Source organism: Eleginops maclovinus, chromosome 1, assembly GCF_036324505.1.
Source record: "Eleginops maclovinus isolate JMC-PN-2008 ecotype Puerto Natales chromosome 1, JC_Emac_rtc_rv5, whole genome shotgun sequence".
NCBI classification, from domain to species: domain Eukaryota; kingdom Metazoa; phylum Chordata; class Actinopteri; order Perciformes; family Eleginopidae; genus Eleginops; species Eleginops maclovinus.
In genome coordinates, this window is record NC_086349.1 from 24,306,210 (window position 1) to 24,322,452 (window position 16,243).

Below are 16,243 nucleotides of genomic sequence, written 5' to 3' on the forward strand. Positions count from 1 at the left end.
ATGTTGGCATCAAAATACACTGTCAATTGCACAAGAAACATCTCATTTAGAGCATAACATCAAGGAGGTTTTGTTGTGTTAGAAATGTCTATAATGAAAACCAATTAAATGATAACCCAGCACGAAATCGGTTTCAAGAGAAGCTCCAAGATTGGTATCAATACGGTGGTGGCGAAGTCCATAGGGGGTTGGCCTGGGAACTGGAAGGTCCCCGAAAGACCTAGTGCCACCGTGGTGTCCCTGAGCAAGACACTGGTTACCTACACTGCTCCCCGGGCGCCGTACATAATGGCAGCCCACTGCTCCTAACACTAGGATGGGTCAAATGCAGAGACCGCATTTCGTTGTCCTAGTACTTGTACTCTGTGCAATGACAATAAAGTTGAATCTTCTTCATCTTCAATACGCAGTTGTTTATTATCTGAATCCCTGTTTTTGTTCAATTTTTGAGATTTCTTAAGAGAGTAAAACAAATCCACGATTAGTTTAATTTAAAAGTTAAACATTGGACTGAAGGCTTGTGTGTAAAGTTTCTCCTTTTCTGTTAAACTTCAAAAGGAAAGACCTTGACTGAATAAATCCTGGGTTCAGCGGGAGGCTAATTAAAGCTGCGAATATGGAAGAACTGATTTTACAAGGACAGCTAAATATTTTCAAGTCAAGGTTCTCCACATAAGGGATCTCATTGGCCATTGTTCTATTATTTACAGCGTTACATTAAAGCTAGATGCTCAGAATAAAAACACATCAAAATATGGATTTGGGTCTTTATTAATCTGCTGACTGTTTGCTCAATTACACATATTCAACTATTATTTTACAAAATCTCAAACATTTGTGCAAATATCTTTCCCAGTTTTTCAAAGTCCAATTTCCGTCTATAGTTGTCTTGTTTGGTTTCTGTTTAATACGATGTAAAACTGAGAAAATGAGTAAATCCCAGCATTAATGGGTCTGAAAACAGCATTTCCTGCCATTTTTGCATGAAAAATTACCTTGAAGATTAATCGATTCATATATTTTGATCAATACTAAACAGTAAGTTGACTTGCAACTTCAGTTCTGGTGTAAATAAAGTTGTGACTTGAAGTTGGGCTTTCAATTATTTGTAGCCTATGATTTTTGGAGTGATCCTACTTCATCCAAAGTGAACAGATCAGGAAATTGCAAATGAGAAAATGCTGCAGGGAGTGGCAGCGATACACTCTAATTTGCTGACTCTGCAGAAGCTGTTGTTTCCTTAATGGCAGGTTAATTATCACCACTGAGCTTTTATTTCATTATTTTTCTTAGACTTTGCAGAAACATCTAATACATTTGGGCTTTAAGATTTAATTGAAGTCATCTTTTTGACAATGCTGTGTTTGCAAAACGTACAAACTCATAATTTAAAGCTTGAATTTATGAAACCCCAGCAGTCTCTCTCATCTTCTAATTCAAAGTGTCATTCACGTTTTCCTTTCCCCCCCTCCCCCGCCCCACACACACATGTAGAAAATAAATCCAAGCTTGAGGGATACATTAATTAACATCCATCAGGTGTTCTAAACCTCTTCTAACCAGCAGGAAACTGACAGAGAAGATCCCTCTAAGGCTATCGCAACTGTTATATCCAATCAAATGCTTAAAATTCAGTCCATGGAGGACACATGTACGCCCATACCTTTGAGCTCTCATCCCTCAGAGGGGGATAACGAGAAGGCAAGGAAGAGATGATGGTGAGGAATATAAACTGTAAAATGAGGTAGTCTTTGCAGTGCAAATTGTGAACTGCTGTTGAACTTTCTCCGGCCTCACCGTGTCCCTCGGGCAGGAGTAGATGTGTGAACCGCTGACAGACATCTTCCACAGGGGTCGCACTGACATTGCACAAAATTGCTGCCAAATTAGGTTCTCAGAGAGACAAAGGGTCTTCCTTTATTTAGTCATTCAATCTTCATTATGACACTTGGTTAGCTTCTCTACAGGGGAGAGATTTGTTTGAGCCTCAAACCCAGTCACACAGAGATAGTCTTAAAGTCATACTGTGAGCTTTTCTGGGACACATAGATGACAAGGTACCGTTTTATAGCTGTAGGATGATTCTGAAAGAGCAAGCAGAGGTTCAGCTTAGCTTAGCATAAAGACTGAAAACAGAGGGTTGGTACGAACGTACCACCATCTTTAAAGCTAATTAACAGTTCATACTTTTGTTTATGAGGGGTTATATCTAGGAACTATTTCTTAGCCAAGACAATAACAAAATTATTTCCCCAAATATTAAACTTTTCTTAAATTTACAGCCGTATTAACTCGTGTTTTTAGTCCAAATAAGAGAAGTTTAAAGGGGCCCTATTCTGCCCATTTTCAGGTTCATATTTCTATTTTTAACTCTACTGGGACATGTCATACCTTAATGTTCACAAAGCTCTTTATTTCTCTCATACTGCCTGTGCTGCAGCACCTCTTTTCACCCTCTGTCTGAAACCAGAGCCCAGTCTGCTCTGATTGGTTAGCTGGCCGGCTCTGTTGTGACTGGTCAACAGCTCAGAGATGTCCCGCCCCTTAGCCTATCACGTACCATGTGTTGGAGAGCTAGCCAATAAAAGAACAAGATTTACATAGTGATATCGCTACCATTTACATGCACACAAACCTATACACCACACTGCAGGAAAGGGAAACCCTCCCCCAAAAACATAATGGGCCTCTTTAAACAAGCTGTAATCACTGACATATCATTCATCTTATTAAGTTTACATTAGAAACTTGTTAGAGGCAATTAACATTCATTCTAACTCGTGTTTCAGGGCCATCTGCTGAATGAAAGTCCAATCTTCATTTTAATTTTAGCTCAGAGTTTTTTTTTGTCAACTCTTGGGGGAAATATCTGGCTCATTGGCTGCTTAATGCTCCATGTTCACCAGCTAGCTGCTAACTTAGAGTGCTGTGTGAAGTCTAGCGCTGAGCAGGTATTTGTGCAGCTGTCTGACGGGAGCCGTGAGACAAACAGAAAAGTTATCTTTTGCACAGTGAACTGCAGAGTTTAGGGATAATAACCCATGGCTTCACAACGACAGACACACAGTCATTTGTGCATTACTAAATACTGATTAAACCAGATTTACAACTTTAATCAGTCATTCTTTACAGCAGATACAATGCCAGTATATGTGTGATCCTATCAGATAAAGCCATTCTCTGCACTTTCAATCAAAACAAAAATTGGAAAAATAATCTACCATTAGTGTATGGGGTCAGATCAGTCTCATAACATACAAATGCACACAGAAGGATACACACTTATTTCAGGATCCAGCTCCGGACGAAGCAAAATGCGTATATGAAGCGCAACGTCACGAACGCAAGAAATCATACCCTCGTTGGGGCGCACTCATGTGATTGGCTTAGAATGGAGGAGACATCTGATTGGCTATAGATGGAAAACATTACAAGTACAAATCCGGTGACCGACGGGCAGCATCAGAGGCGGTGACACCATTAGACTTAAAAAACTCATTAAGAAAGCTGGCTCTGTCATCGGCATCAAACTGGACCCTTTTGAGGCTGTGGTGGAGAAGAGGACTCTGAACAAACTGTTGTCCATCATGGAATAACCCCACCCACCCTCTCCACCTGCAGCTGGAAGGACAGCGGAGCTCTTTCTCCAACAGACTGCTCTGCTTTCACAAGGACAGATACAGGAGAACATTCCTGCCCACTGCAATAACACCCTACAATAATTCCCCTCTGGCTGGCAGACAACTCACTGCTCCATAGCCTCTCTGTTAACTGGACACAACATGCACACTTTACACTGTACATTTATATTATATTTTCATTTAATATTCCGTTTCATTGCACTATTTTATCTGTATATTTCTTATTATTATTATATTGTATTTTGCTGCTGCAACACAAAAATGTCCCAGTTTGGGATGAATAAAGTATTTCTGATCCTGATTTGTGTATTATGAGACTGATCTGACCCCATATTAGTGCAATACTTCATTGTTTATTTTACTGATCCATTTTCCTCCAAGAGCATCCAGGTGAAAGATAAAATAATGAGTGTAAGGCACCAGTTTTACCCCCTTTCAGTCACTAGATGGAGACATTACATCATATAGTGTTCCTGTTGTAGCCACACATACATCTATTGACCCAAACTAAAATAATACCTCCCTCATTAATGATTAAACATAAAGAAGATGTCGGCGCTATAATGCTTCTGTGTATCCCAGACTTATTTGTGTAGGTGTCAACACAATTAGAAGGGATCTTTTTTTACTGATTCCAACGCTGTAGACTCTTTTAATTTTAAGTTTCCATGCTGTGCTGCAGGATTGTGGTGCACCAGTTACTCGTTAATCCATTATTCAACAATATGCTAAAGTACTTTACACACACACACACACACACACACACACACACACACACACACACACACACACACACACACACACACACACACACACACACACACACACACACACACACACACACACACACACTTGAATAATGTAAGATAGAGCATAACTTCCAACTGTTCATGGCTGTTGGTTAATGCATGAACATGTATTCATGCAGGTTAAAGAGGCAAACATGTGATTGTGCTAACATATTGATGTTATGTCTCGAGGGAAGTGTGTTTTCTCAGGCTCCCCAGCTCTATATCCCGTTAATATGACCCATTTTACACAGCCTCGGCATATGACTCATTAAGGAGACCTTTAACGTGATGTTCTCAGCAAGTCTTTTTCCTTGAGGTCAAATGTTTAATGTATGCTTCACAGGGTCAAGACTTGAAACCACCTACAGCGTAAAGCCTTCTGATGTTATACTCATTGAAAGCTATGCTCCTAAATTTGTGGATGGACATTTACAGGCTTGAATTTAGACGTTTATGTCTCCACATTGGCAAATTGGAGCTGTTACCAAGTCCCTGTGAGATTACTGAAATATTGTTTTAGTGTTTTATTCTGTAAAAAGTATTAAAATAGGGAAAGTCTCAGACTCAACAAAAAATAATGTAAGTTAGCTTCATTAGTTAGCATTTGTACCATTAGCTATGCAACACCTGGCCGTTAATAGTGGGGAGAATATGGAAAAGAAACATACAACAAGTGTCCATTACTCTTACAAAGTTGGATGTTCTGATCCTATTTCAAATGTCCTTTTTGAACTTTTCAGTATTTGTCTTAAAGTTAGCAATGTAAGTTAGCTTCATGAGTTAGCATCTGTACCGTTACAACACCTGGGCGTTAAAACGGCTAATATATCTACACAGGAACTTTGAACCATTTGATCTTTTTAATACAAAATATGTACAAAGAAATCTAACAAAAGGCTTCCATTATTATTATTACCCAGGTTAGATGTTTCAACACTATTTTATATTTCTTCACTTTACTATTCAGTCTTAATGTTAGCAATGTGCGTTAGCTTCATCAGTTAGCATTTGCACGGTTAGCTATACAACACCTGGCTGTTAATAAATGTATTTAGTAACACATAATATCTTTTTTAGTAGAAAACCACGGATGAATATCTCTAACGTAATTTGATTATGAGTGGATTATGTGCCACTGAGTTTGATTTTTGAACAGCTGGAGCAACATTTTGTATTTAACACAACTAGCTGGGTTTGGAAATTTGAAGTGCTTTTTATTTGTATTCATTATTAATGCACTGCTGTGTAAGTACGTGTGAGGCAGCACAACTGATGAAATGCACTCCCATGCAAAATATTTGCAACAGCAGTAATACTCTAAACAGTGTTTGGTTTTAAATATCTCAATTCATCAAAGTGTTTGACCTCATGGCGAGCCAAGAACATTTGGAATATGAAACATTTATGAATTTGCACATGGTCTGATGTAAATAATTGAAAGGGAGATTACGCAGGGTGACCACTGCTCCACCCGGCTCAATATTTGAGGAGCAGGGAATAATCAATGAGTATAAGAGATAAGCTCTGATGAAGGTCTCAGAGGACTGAAAACTAAAAACTGAAGTCTGCATAGATCAAAGGTTGTGGATAGCTCTTTATCAATTGTTCAAATGGAACAACTAATGTAGTCACCTCAAGGCACTGCATGAAGTTGATTTAAAAAGTCAATCCACTAATCATCAAATCAGTTCTTGCATGAAATCGGCCAACATCTTGACTTATAAAACCCTCTCAAGGTGTAGCAGTAAACTCGCTGGGCAGTATACAGGTACATCCATAATATTGATACATACTAAACATTTTGTTGTGATGCTCAGTTGCACATTTCAGGGCAACAGCCGAGTGGCAGTGTAAATTATTGATGTGACAAACTGCAGCTTTGAATGTCAAAGCATGTCCCCGGAGAAGCAAAGAGAAAGACACCCTCGATAGAGACGCCGTATCAATAGTGACGGCGGGGCAAAGTCTGAGAGGAATGAAGCAGAGCAACACTGTAGACAAGTCATCAACACGTTGGTGCTAATGAAAACACTGGAGTGCACAAACTACTTTTGAGGAGGAAAAGTAGCAATACTTCTTTAAAGAAAATACTCGGTTAAAAGTAAAAGTCCTTCATTTGTATTAAAGGGGCCCTATTACACTTCCCCCCTTGCCTGAAAAAATCCATTGGACTCCTTTGTTTACTTCCTGAATATAGTGACATCACCTTGGAACACTGGATACACGCTGATAGGCTAAGGGGCGGGACATCTCTGAGCTGTTGACCAGTCACAACAGAGCCGGCCAGCTAACCAATCAGAGCAGACTGGGCCCTGGTTTCAGACAGAGGGTGAAAAGAGGTGCAGCAGCACAGGCAGTTTGAGACAAATAAAGAGCTTTGTGAACATTAAAGGATGGAGACATGTCCCAGGAGAGACACTACATACTGATACGAACCTGAAAATGAACATAATAGGGCCCCTTTAAACTTCTCTTATTTGGACTAAAGAGACGAGTTCATCGGTCGTAAATTTAAGGAAAAGTTTAATATTTTTGGAAATACTTTTATTATTTTCCTGGCTAAGAAAGGGTCCCTAGATATGACCCCTCATAAACAAAAAAAGACAAAATATGATTTGTTAATTAGCTTAAAGATGGTGGTATTTATGCTAAGCTAAGCTGAACCTCTGCTTGCCCTTTCATAATTACCATTCAGTTATAAAAGGGTACCTCGTCATGCTTGTTGTGCTTCAAACAGGCAGTATGAGAAAAATAAAGAGCTTTTTGAACATTAAAGGATGGAGACATGTCCCAGGAGAGGCAGAAAATACAGTTATTAACCTGAAAATGAACATATTATGTGCCCTTTAATAATCTGAAACCATAGAGTAGCTACTAAAGCTGTTAAATAAGTACTTGAGTTAATGCACTTACTTAATTTCCACCACTTGACACAGTTATACAACACATAACAATAAGCATCTTCTTATGTTGTGCTATCAAAGGTCAAGATGTGCTTTTGTTAATTGAATTCCAGATCTGTTGTTGCACAGCGGTGCCTCTCCATGTGGTGACAGCTTTGAAGGGCTCGATAATAACCCCCCTTCCATCCCCTCCCCTGCCTCTACCTTGTTGAATAAGCAGGCGTATTATTTGTGGATCTGGGTGTCGGGGAAAAGCAGAACATTCGGTCACGGCGGCATAAAATATTGAACAAAATCAGCTTTATTGTGCTTTCACACACGGTGAGGCGGGATGCTGCGGAGGCTTGGTCAGCAAAGCCTTTCCCGGGACATCATTTCTTTTTTATATGCATTATTATCTTTATTTGCATGGTTTATTTATGAGCGCTTGCAAAATACACCTGGGTGGATTTATTCCAGCTAAGACAGTGAATATTTGTGCTCAGCATACAGCAGTAGCTTGCGAGGTCTACTTATAATTTATAATTAGATTGATTTATTTGGAGTAAAGGTGTTACATAAAAATGCACTATATTTCTAAGGCAAAATCAAAATATCTCTTTTGGGCTTTTTCAGTTTTTCCCCTTCCTGTAGTGAGTTATACAGGTTGTGCATGTAAATGGTCTGCAGAGGCTAAAATCTGAAAGTTCCCTCCAGAGGGAGTCCCCCCCCTGCCTAAAACGCCTTCATTGGCCTCTTTTGTTTACTTCCAGAACATAGTGACCTCATTATGTTGCACTTGCCCTTCTATTGGGTAGCGCTCCAACACATTGTACCTGATAGGCTAAGGGGGCGGGACATCTCTAAGCGGTTGACCAATCCCAACAGATCTAACCACTCAGAGCAGACTGGGCTCTGGTTTCAGACAGAGGGTGAAAAGAGGTGCTGCAGCACAGGCAGTATGAGAAACATAAAGAGCTTTCTGAACATTAAAGCAGGGAGACATTAGAGGCACAGAATATAAATATGAACCTGAAATTGAGCAGAATATTTCTCCTTTAATTTATTCGTTGAGTGTAGATTAATGCATCTGTTTATTTAGCAGATTTCTCCAACTCCACGGTTTACGACTTAACGTCTTGCAGCTGCCAAAATGTTTATCATGCAGTGAAGGACATCAGTGTGATGGGCTCCCCCTGCGCTCCAAGGTGATCCACATGTTATTTGTTGTTCCGTGTCGGCTACAACTCCTCATGTGCTGACAGCCATGTGATAAAGAGCATCTTTCACCCGGGCGTCAGCCTGTGTGTGCGCTTTCTAATCCCCGCACAAATCCCCCTGTCAAGCGTTTGTCGTTCACTATTATTACCGTGAGTCACGTTTAAAACATGCCTAATGCCCAATTACACATGGAGGGCGTGTTCTCTTCTTTCAACCTAGCCTGTGCTGACGTGCTCCTGGTGAGATTAACAACAACACAAATTTGGGAAATGACACCATCACACACGCGGTCACTCGTCTGTGAGTCTTGATCATTATCGGATGCCATCTTTCTGGTTGCTGAGCAAACCTGCCCAGTGAATTGTGTAATAACAACAAAATTGCAAGGCGTAACCATAAAACCTGTCAGGGAGAATATTGAAAAGCAGATGATTGAAATGTGTTTGTTCAGTAAGAGAAATCATCACATTTTCAGTCATCAGTCTTGGCCGCAGTCGCATAACTTAGTTTATCTTATATGTAAGGCCATTTTTTTTCTGATGCTGATGCATTCACAGTAGGGGGGAAAAAAACACTTTAGTGTTGGTTTATTGTGATTAATAATTTCTGAAGGCACAGTTATGTGCTTGCCTGGCACTCACAGCTACGTGATAATCCGCAGTCGTATCCAATCATTTGAAGAGCGGGACACTGTGGTTATTACCTCTTTTGCTGAGTGCACACTAAGAGAAATATATTTGGACTTTGCAAAAAACATAAAGTTTTTCCCTTTTGCATTTGCGGTTGAATTCCCCGGATGCCCTCCTCAGTCTTTCAAACACAGTCTGACAGTGATAGTTTATGCTGCTATTACCGAGGGCTAAATGGAAGATTAGACTCCATTTATCCTTCTGCAAAATATATTGTTTAGAGATTCCTAGACAGCAGTTTTTTCAAGACATCAGCAAAAGGTTTTCTGTGGTTTCATTTATCATTATACCAGTCTTCGCTTTCCCACAAGGAATAAACAGTTACCACTCCCCAAACTGCCAAGGACTCCTCTGATATCCATCTGCTAGTTTATTTAGCCTCCAAACACCATACAATGCATCACGCTGTCACACAATCCATCTATGCATGAGTGCTACATGGCCCGTGGGTTACAAGGCACAGAGGGACACAGAGGATGTTAAATACTCTCTTATGCGCAAAAATAACAGATTTTCGTTATCACTGTGAACAAGTATGAGAGAGTCAGTAGGCGTTAGTCATCTGGCCTTACATAATTACTCTGTACACCCAACGTCCACTTTAATAAGTCAGCTGTCCTCAAAGATGTCATGCTCTTTCTGTGGGCCAAGTTAAAATGAATTGAAAGGAAGTAAAAATTAAGACATGAATCACCCACCCCCACTTTTGGCTCTAGCTGTGCTCATTACATCCTGTTAATCAGGTCTACAGGACTCAAATAATTGATGTATAGTTAAAATAAACCAAGCATCTTAAGCTAACTGTATAGGTATAATGACACCGCGTTCCAAGTTATTATGCAAATTGGATTGGATTTTGGTTTTTCAATTAAACTCATGGATGATATTGTGTCTTAGGGCTCTTTGGATCATTGAAATCGATATCAGACACCTGTGATAATTAGTTTGCCAGGTGAGCCCAATCAAAGGAAAACCACTTAATTCGGACGTTCTACATTATTAAGCAGGCCACAGGTTTCAAGCAATATGGGAAAGAAAAAGGATCTCTCTGCTGCCGAAAAGCGTCAAACAGTGCAATAGCTTGGACAAGGTATGAAAACACTACGAAAACTTCAGCGTGATCATCGTACTGTGAAGAGATCTGTGGCTGATTCAGAGCACAGACGGGTTCGTGCAGATAAAGGCATAATGAGGAAGGTTTCTGCCAGACAAATTCATCGGATTACGAGAGCAGCTGCTAAAAGGCCATGACAAAGCAGCAAACAGGTATTTGAAGCCGCTGGTGCCTCTGGAGTCCCGCGAACCTCAAGGTGTAGGATCCTGCAGAGGTTTGCAGTTGTGCATGAAGCTACTATTCGGCCACCCCTAAACAATGCTCACAAGCAGAAACGGTTGCAGTGGGCTCAGAAATACATGAAGACTCATTTTCAAACAGTGTTGTTTACTGATGAGTGCCGTGCAACCCTGGATGGTCCAGATGGATGGTTGGTGGATGGCCACCGTGTCCCAGCAAGGCTGCGACATCAGCAAGGAGGTGGCGGAGTCATGTTTTGGGCCGGAATCATGGGGAGAGAGCTGGTAGGCCCCTTTAGGGTCCCTGAAGGTGTGAAAATGACCTCGGCAAAGTATATAGAGTTTCTGACTGACCAATTTCTTCCGTGGTACAAAAAGAAGAACCGTGCCTTCCGTAGTCAAATCATCTTCATGCCTGACAATGCACCATCTCATGCTGCAAAGAATACCTCTGTGTCATTGGCTGCTATGGGCATAAAGGAGAGAAACTCATGGTGTGGCCCCCATCTTCCCCTGACCTCAACCCTATTGAGAACCATTGGAACATCCTCAAGCAAAAGATCTATGAGGGTGGGAGGCAGTTTGCATCAAAACAGCAGCTCTGGGAGGCTATTCTGACATCCTGCAAAGAAATTCAAACAGAAACTCTCCAAAAACTCACAAGTTCAACGGATGCAAGAAATTGTGAAGGTGATATCATAGAAGGGGTCCTATGTGAACGTGTGACTTCAGAAAATATGACCTCCTAATGCTGCAAATTCAACACATGACCATTTTTAGTTCTTTACAACATACAAAATGTTTTGAATCTCTGTTGTGCATAATAATTTGGAACAGTGCATTTTGAGCTTGTTCAATACAATTTGAATTATACTCTAACGGTTGATGACTTGAAAATGATACTGACTGTCATTTGCATCGACTATTTAGGAAAATCTGAGAAAAATATCATTTGCATAATAATTTGGAACGCGGTGTAAAGGGGCTGAAACGGTCACTGAATTAAATATTCGGATTAAGCTATATTTGGTCTGATGATTCCTCTCCAGCACCCTCGGTTTTAAGCCAAATAAATAAATAATAATAATCAATAAAACTTAAATATATTTTAAAGGAATTAATTTTTAAAAAAGTAATAATGGAAAAACTATAATAATAATAATATTAATTTAATTTTAGATATTTAAAATAATTCTAATAAAAAATATAAGAATAAATTCAATATCAATAAAACAATACAATAATATCAACAATATAAAAAAATAAATAAACATAAAAGTGATTTAATACAAAAAAATGTATAAAGCAAGTTTCTCCAATTTCCCCCAATTCCTCAGCCTGCTACACCCCTTGCTGTTCACGCAGGAAGTGACACAAACACACTCAGCGTCCTTGATGAAAAACTGTTCATTTTGGGAATGACAGCGGAAAATAACAAGACATTAAACCCTAGGAGGGCCTGAGAGCCTTATGTTCCTCGCAGCCCGTCTTCCAAGAGCAGCTTTGCCTCCTCCTCACTAAAGGCGCTTAGATTTTTGGGGGCTCCTGCCTCCTGCCACATTTCTGCCGCAGCTGTGTTATTATGGATGGAGATTACTGAGAGTTGGTGGGCAGGAGACGACCTCAACTGATAATTAGGGAAACAAAGAGCTCTGCCTGATGAGGGCGGCCTCCTGCATGCAGCTTGAACACATTAATCCTGCAGTCTTAAACGTTCAAGCAGAAGTCCCAGGGTTCAATCAAAGAACCACAAAAGGGATTAGATGCGTACAGAAAAAGTTATATTTGACGTTTAAGCGGGTGTTTGACTTGCCTGCTTCCAAAAAGGAACTGTGTCTTATTCCAGAAGTAATACAACCTCATTTATATGCCCTCTGTCATTTGTAATTATACAAATCCAGCCTACAAAAAACCTAAAGCTACTCAAGAGTGCCGTGTCTGGGAATCCCCTTATATAAACATAAGCATGGTTACAACAATCACCACCTCCAGACTCAAAGCCTTCATCAACCACTAGAGACTATTAGTGAACTATTAGGGAAATGTTAAGATGAAACTAGAAGTACAATAAGGATAGGAAAATGTACTCTGAGGATGTAATATGTGCAGGATATCTAAATTTAAAATGCTAGAGCTGTGCAGTTATATAAGAGGCAGACTCATACAATATCTGCTGTATGTGGTAAAGGCCTTGAAGGGATTTAATAAAAGGTATTATGTGTTTCCGATGTATGAATTATTGAGTTATGGCCAAGAATGTGACGTCCCATTGACCGACAAATTCAAATCAATTCATCCTTTCATTCCAAGAACATTTTCTAAATCCAAATCTACATAATGATGTGACTAAATTAATAAATTAGGTTGGTCAACAATAGATATTAAAAGGGCCCTGTTTTTTTTTGGGGGGGGGGGGTGTTTCCCTTTCCTGAAGTGTGTGTGGTTGTGCATGTAAATGGGTTACAAAGCTAAAATCCCTGTGTTTCTCTCCCACACACTCCCCCCTGCCTGCTGAAACACCTCAGTTGGACTCCTTTGTTTACTTCAATAACATAGTGACATCATTATGTAACACTCACGCTTCATTTGGCTATAGCTCTCCAACATATTGTACGTGATAGGCTAAGGGGCGGGACATCTCTAAGCGGTTGGCCAATCACAAAACAGACACGACCAGCTCACCAATCAGAGCAGACTGGGCTCTGGTTTCAGACAGAGGGTGAAAAGAGGAGCTGCAGCACAGGCAGGATGAGAAACATAAAGAGCTTTTTGAACATTAAAGCATGGAGACATGTCCCAGGAGAGGAAAATAAAATACTAATATGAAGCTTGAAGATGAGCAGAATATGTCCTATTTAAGTCATTTGTTTTGGCAATGCTGGTTACAAACAACCACCTTGAGAAGTTGAAGTCTAAATGTTACATAAACAAAGGCTCAGCTTCAAAGCAAGACGTTGAGAACAGTTGCTCAATCTCTATATATAGTTTCAGCCTTCATGACTTCATGACTTCTATCTTTCTTCCCCTTCTGGGATTTCGACAGTAACCTTCTGAAACAGTATACTTTGTTTGTGATGGCAGAGCTTTAGCAAAACAAAAAAATAATCTAATTCCTTTAAGAGTGACAACACAGAAATCCTTTGTCGATTAGGTGGATTGCTGAACTTGTTTTGCTCTTTGTGCGATTATCTTCTGCCTTGTACACTTTGAAAATTGAAATAGAAAAGAGTTCTCAATTGCTGAGACAGAACAGTCAGAGCTGTGTTTATCTGTACAGAAACAAATCTCTCTCCGCCGCTCCGCAGCCAAACATCCTATCATTCTGCCCGGATGATTTCACGCTTGAGGAAGCTGAGGTCGGGGAGAATATATCAGGTATGAAGCACGGGAGTAAGACCTCCCGCGAGGAGGCATCTCCTAAATACGGACAAACAGAATTGCTTTTTGCCACATTTAGAAAAGTATATTGTCTTTTTATTGCCAAGAGGGCTGCCAAAAAACTCCAAATTGTTCTTAGAGCACTTACGTATGCTTGAAAGGACACACAAGGTGTTAGATTCACTCAACGACACTCACATTTAGTGGACAAAAACACATGTGGATGGATCACACATTTGGTAGGAGGCGGATTTTCATTTCTTTTACACTATATTCTTCCTTCAGACAATGCATTGTGAGAGATGCTGGAAGTACGTGACGGTTTCTGACACAATGCAAATCAAAACATGGAACCTCTTGCCTTTAATTCATGAAACCTGTGAGCATCCCTGGGTTCAGTTGCCATGGTGATTGGATCACATATATCCTGCTGTATAATGACAACAGGCTAATTGACTTTATCATCTCCGGGCTCCATGTCCCTGCACCTGCTCAACACCCGGCAATAAATGTCTTAAAGGTGCAGGTCGCTCTGCTGGGAGTCGGTAGTTGGCTTTTACTTAAAAAAAACGGCTGACTCTTTAGGATTTTGATATCGTGAACGCAGTGGAAGAGGTGAATAAGCGCCCCCTATAGTCAATTAGTAGTCAATTAGGGAATGGTGGAAGGTTAAGCAACATCTGTGACCATATAAAAAGGTTGTATTCTTGCAATTAAACACCCACAATCGTAACCTCCTGAGATATCCAGAAGTTAAATGATATATTCTGGGTATATTTTAAAGGGGCCCTATAATGCTAAATTTCAAGGTCATCTTTGTATCTTGAGTTTCAACTGTGACATGCTTAAAGTTTGATGCTTTAATGTCGGTTAGCTGGCCGGCTCTATTGTGATTGGTCAACTGCTAAGAGATGTCCCGCCCCTTAGCCTATCACACACAATGTGCTTGAGCGCTAGCCAATGGAAACGCAAGTGTTACATTGGAACGTTCTATTTATCTAAGATTCCATTTCTCTAGTTTTGAATCATTTCATGGCAATTTATCCAATATTTATCTAGAAATATCCCTCAAACCCCAAAATGATAACCTTCTGGTGGCGCTGGCGGAAAGGTTAAGGGATAACGAAAGTCTATGTACCATGAATTCATATATCAAAATGTCATCCAATAGTTGAGAGATTCCACTCTGGATTAGATTGGGTAACCAAACGGATGGTAAACAGACCAATATTGCCAACCCTAGAGCAACGCCAATAAAGAAATCAAACGCATCCATCATTACTCTATCCATTCATCCACTCAGCCATTAATGCATCCATTTCAGTTGAAATAAAGCCAGTTATTCTCCACAAGGCACTCATCAGTTACATTTTTCCACACAATGCGTCTGGCAGCCACCCCATGTGATGAAAACTCACCCCCCCCCCCCGCTGGGAAACAGTCCATCAGAAAATCATCTGCCTGCATCAGACAATGACGGTTCAGTCATTGCTCCCATACTAAGTAGTTTTGCAAACATACATTTGTCAGAACGGAAAATCTCCCAAAGCCTCAGATCTAAAGGGTAAACCTGAACAAGAATGATTACGTAAAACTAAAATAGGTTTCTAACCGCAGACACATATTGTGAGATCCATTTAAGCCCACAGAAAAGTAAAGACATGCGATATGATGGTCATCGTATCACAGCAGTGGTAATGTGGAATATTGAGGTTCAGCAGCCTGAATGCTTCATCATGTTTGCCTAGTATAGCCTTTTAGTTTTAGCCCTAGTTAGCATCTACCGCAGCATGTGGTGCAAGACTACCAGACTTTGCGATAACTTTTTCCCACAGACCATCAGACTACTCAACTCATCCAGGAACATTCCATGAACATGACAACCTTGGCACCCACAAAGACCAACTGAATGTTAATTTGAATCAAAAGCTGTACTGTACTTTGCTCTTCACAGGCACAACATCATCCATAATTACAGACATACTTATCTCAATGGTGCTATTCTGCACTTTACACTTTACCACATTGCACTTGTTATTATTACACCTCAGCAACTGCCTAAATATTCTATTCTGCCTGTCTGTATATGTTGTGTTTAAATCTGTGTGTACTACCATGTTATATGTTGTGTGTCAACTTTTACTTGCACATTTGGAGTATGGGGAAACGTAATTTCAATCATCTGTGTAATTACTTGTACTAATTGCAAGGTCTGATTGACAATAAAGTTCATTCATTCATTCTTCTGCTAATTGGCAAGGACAAAGTAGCGCTACGGTTTATGGGACTTATTTGGAAGTGTTTGGCCATAAACCACAGTAAGATATTTAAATGCCGGTAAAAGAAGT